This window comes from Oryctolagus cuniculus, chromosome 5 (genome assembly GCF_051225735.1).
Source record: "Oryctolagus cuniculus isolate XC-2025 breed Fujian yellow rabbit chromosome 5, ASM5122573v1, whole genome shotgun sequence".
Taxonomy (NCBI): domain Eukaryota; kingdom Metazoa; phylum Chordata; class Mammalia; order Lagomorpha; family Leporidae; genus Oryctolagus; species Oryctolagus cuniculus.
The window spans coordinates 66035979-66041086 of NC_142871.1; positions in this window are offsets into that span (position 1 = coordinate 66035979).

Genomic DNA, 5108 nt, shown 5'->3' on the forward strand with positions numbered 1-5108 from the left:
CGCAGAGGCGTTACACAGAATCTTGTTGAATATTCTCCAGCAGGTTTTAGAAATCACCATGGGGGATGGTTGGGTATGATGCCATTCCAGGTTCTCTTCCAGCCACTTTGCTCTATGTTAACTTATCCCCAGCAATCTGCTAAGTTTCCTCTTTAATGCTGTGCAATATGATCAGAAACGAGCCTCTTGCCCCCCCAAAGAAAATAGAGTGAGACATGGTACTTCTTCTCATTCAGCATTCAACATTCAACAGCAGCCTCTCACACCAGCGCACCTTCTCTGCCTATTTTCCAAGCCAGTGGAAAATTTATTATGAACATCATTAGAGTCTACTGATGTAGTTTTAAATAAATTCCTTTGGGTGAGTGGCAGAAGCCACTATCCAAACTAATATCTGGACTGGTTAATGAAAATTAATTGTAAAGAATTACTTTTGTGAAGAAATGAGAGAACTTGAAGAGCCAACATGGAGATAATGGTAAGAGCTTGACTATGTGACCTGATGGTCTCAACACAGGTGGTGACACATAACCCTGGCCATACGTGCCAGTGACACGTAACCCTGGTCATCCGTGACATGCCAATAGTGAGGGGCAGCCCATACTTCGGGAGAATTTGTGCAAAAGCGGTAAGAAAGGCCCACATGTCAATAACAGCTCTGTTGGAACCAAGCCATTGCTTCCTAAGTGCTAAAATGGCTTTCCTTTGCAGCCCTGCCCTGCCTGTAATAGGTAGGTGTGAGTCCAGCCTGCTCACTCATCTTGACGAAAGAGGACAAACCATGTAATTTGGGATGTAAGCAAAAGCCCACAGTTGGAGATGCTACGTTAAAGAACAGATAGAAGCAGGCAGACAGCTACAGAGGCTGAACAGCTCAGAAATTAAATGGAAGTTGAGGACTTTGACCTTCAGAAAACAGTTCACATCTTCAAGAAAGGTTTAGTAATTTTAGAAATCACACAGACATACACCGTAGATACAGCACACATTTTAAAAGTGAAAAATATGGTGTTAAGAATCATCCCTGATATGCAGCCTGAGAAACAGGTACCATTTCCTAGGGTACCCAAAACCAATTCAGTGTGTGTGTGTGTGTGTGTGTGTGTGTTATGTGAGATGGGAGAGGGGTTTGGAAACAGTAACATGTTGTGGTGTAGTAGGCTAAGCCTCCGCCTGTGGCTCTGGCATCGCATATGGGTGCTGGTTAGTGTCCTGGCTGCTCTATTTTCGATCTGGCTTCCTGCTAATTGCCTAAGAAAGCAGCGGAAGATAGCCCAAGTGCGCAGGCCCCTGTACCCATGTGGGAGACCTGGAAGAAGTTCCTGGTTCCTGGCTTCAGATCAGCCCAGTTCCGGCTGTTGGAACCATTTGGGGAGTGAAGCAGCAGATAGAAGACCTCCCTGTCTCTCCCTCTGTCTGTAACTCTGCCTCCCAAATAAATAAGCAAATCTTTAAAAGAAAAAAAAAAAGAGAGTAACATGCTGATTTATAAATTTTGGAAGACAAAAATTGTATTTTAGTAATAGTAAAAGCTTTTAAGTTTCAATTGTTTCTAGAAAGTAAAGCAAACAGAAGAACCTATAAAAACTTTTTGAGGGAGTATGTCACACAAATAGTAAGGGAGCAGAAGCAGAATCCATCACGAAATGGTGGATGTCTCCTGGCAGTGTTTCAGCTAAACAGCCCAACAAGCAAGAGCTTCATAGAAAAGATCTTATGAACACCTCTTTATACGGGAGGTGCAGACACAGTTGGTCATGCAAACGTGCTGCTCTGTGTTGGCAGAGGTGAAGCCTAGGACTCTGCACCTGCCTCCTCTTCTCCTCAGTGGGCCTTACATTTCTTCTTTATTAGAGAAAAAAGAAACATTAATTGGATTACCTCTATTTCAGGTATGAAAGTCTCCTATCATTTATGTACTACAACTTCATCTTTTTCCCCAGTACAGTTCCCTGGAAAGGACAAATAGGGTAAACTCTGCTTCTGAAAATCAGCATGTGGGTGCAACAGTATAATATCATTATGCATTTCTAAACATTTAGATTCTCCAAACTCCCAACTTTTCAATGCCGGTCTAGACAGCTTCATCAAAACACCAAAGTCATATCTTTCTCATAGTTCATACACACACAGTCTGCTATTTACCTTGTGTCCTCCCAAAATAGCCACTTAGAAAGCTACCATAAGAAGTGACAAGTCCTTAGCCCTTTGTTCTTAAATGAAACTAGTTCCATACTTAGCCACGCTTCTAGTAACTTCAGACTCTGCCCACTGGTTCCATTCCCTTCTGTCTTCAAACATGTGCTAGGGAGCCAGGGTTGTAAAGGACAAGCTCACAAGAGGACACTACTGAGGAGAGGACACAGGCTTATCTTTCTTTGGCTTTAGCATCTCCCTGCCCCGTTTGCTTTACTAACACATTCACTAGGATGTCAAACCCACAACGAGGTTTTGGGAATTATACCCACAATGCACACTCAAAAAGCAAACAGAAATCCAGGAGGGGCTTCCAGCTGCTATTTTAGTAAGGAAGTTGCAAAGCAAGACTGTGTTAAGTTTGTTAAGGAAACAACTGCATAAGAATTATAACTTGTTAACACTTGTAGCTTTTTACACTTATTATTTCTGCTTGCTGCTTGTTTATGTATTTTTCCAATGATGAAATAAAAAAACACTAAACAAAAAGCAATTTTTTTCATCTTGAAAAATTCTTACCTCTTCTAGTTGCTGCATTACATTTACTGTCTTAACTTTCATTTCAAACAAGTAGTGGAGGCTGTGTTGTTATATTTTTTTAAACTTTTGCAATTTGGTTTCACACCTATCAACACCATAAAATTTTTCCATCCCTCTACTTTCCATTGGCCTGTTTCTTGTTAATCATTTGTTCTGTTGTTGCCTCTAACCTGATGTTGACTCCATCTGTTGAATTTCTTCCAAGTATTATAATTTTTAGTTCTAGGATCTCTTTTTCTTTCTCTCTCTTTTTTTTTTTTTTTTTTTTTTTTTTGACAGGCAGAGTGGACAGTAAGAGAGAGAGAGACAGAGAGAAAGGTCTTCCTTTTTTGCCGTTGGTTCACCCTCCAATGGCCGCCGCGGTCGGCGTGCTGCAACTGGCACACCACGCTGATCCGATGGCAGGAGCCAGGTACTTCTCCTGGTCTCCCATGGGGTGCAGGGCTCAAGTACCTGGGCCATCCTCCACTGCACTCCCTGGCCACAGCAGAGAGCTGGCCTGGAAGAGGGGCAACCGGGACAGAATCCAGAGCCCCAACCGGGACTAGAACCCGGAGTGCCAGCGCCACAGGCGGAGGCTTAGCCTAGTGAGCCGCGGCACCGGCCTCTAGGATCTGTTTCACATCATCTTCTCCTGTACTTATTTGTCAGTTACTCTTAATGTCCTTTTGCCATCATGGCAACATCTGAATCACCCGGGCATGTCTTTCTGTTGCCTGTTGTTTCTGTTTTCAGCCATCTTCATACATTCTGATGGGATGCCAGACATTAGAGATGGAAATTTGTAGTCTCTGAATGATGTTGGGATCTTCCATGGAAACAAATTTTCTTTTGGCAGACAGATAACACACCCATTGATCATCTTAGACGCATTCAGGGTGTTTAGGCTTTGGTAGGGTTGGCCAGTGTTGGTTTTGCTCTTTAGCCTTTTTTTTGTGTGTGTGTGTGGTCTACTATGACTCCTATTTTCTTTTTCTTTAAACTGCTAAGAAAACATAACATTTAGTATCCTAACCATTTTTTATTTAAAGTGTGCAGTTCAGTAACATTAAGTCTGTTCACATTCTTGTGCAGCAATGAATGTATCACTTTTATTAGGTAGCGAAGAATTTTTAAATGATTTTTATTTATTTGAGAGATAGGCAGAGAGACTGAAAGAGTTGCCATGCATAATTCACTCCCCAAATGTCTACAATGACCAGAGTATAGAGTGGAAAATAAGTTTAACTGTGTGGTTGCCCAATATATAGAACTCAACAGTTTTATCAAATTGATTTTATAGTGTATTACTACCACATAGGTAATTTGATAAATATATATTCTCATTTTAAATATTTGGTACCCGTGTACCTCCTGGCTTTGATTTGTTCTTCTGAAATTCAATATAATTATTACGAAAAACTCATTGGAAAACTTTTTAAATGATTTATTAAAAAGGCTTAAGGCCAGCGCCGTGGCTCACTAGGCTAATCCTCCGCCTGCGGTGACGGCACCCTGAGTTCTAGTCCCGGTTGGGGTGCCTGTTCTGTCCTGGTTGCTCCTCTTCCAGTCCAGCTCTCTGCTGTGGCCCGGGAGTGCAGTGGGGGATGGCCCAGGTCCTTGGGCCCTGCACCTGCATGGGAGACCAGGGGAAGCACCTGGCTCCTGGCTTCAGATCAGCGCTGGCTGTAGTGGCCACTTAGGGGGTGAACCAATGGAAAAAGGAAGTCCTTTCTCTCTGTCTCTCTCTCTCTCTCTCTCTGTCTAACTCTGCCTGTCAAAAAAATTTTTAAAAGGCTTAAAACATCTTGTTTCATGTCACTTTTGCTGGGCATCCAAAATGTGTGTTTTTATTCACAAATTTCCCAAGTAACAAAGAATAATCCCTAATAATGACAGGACCACTTTTCCTGCTTTATCCACTCAGCCAGCATTATTCATCATTTGCGTTGTCATAAACAAACTGTGCAGGTATACATTAGAATCAGTTAGGCTTTTCTCAGATTGCTATAAATACTGCTTTAATGGCCTTTTATCTATTCATTTAATTCAACAATCACACAGATCAGGAATCATCTCCAAAACTCATCATTAATGCCAACGTTATATGTTTTATTTTCAATCAAGTAATTTTTATAAGCCTCAAAATATCCATAATTGACAGAATAAGACAAGCATGAAATGCGAAGATAAAATCCATGGTCTGCAGAAAAGGCAAACAGTGCTCTAGTCCATCGAGATGACCGACTGTACGTGAATGAAATGCCATTCCAAACATCTACTCCTTCCTTGTTCTTCAAAAACATACAGCTCAAGCGTTTTTTTAATTTTCACTTGTAAACAACACAAGTCAAAATGGACAATGAGGTAATCTAAATACTACACAGGATAAT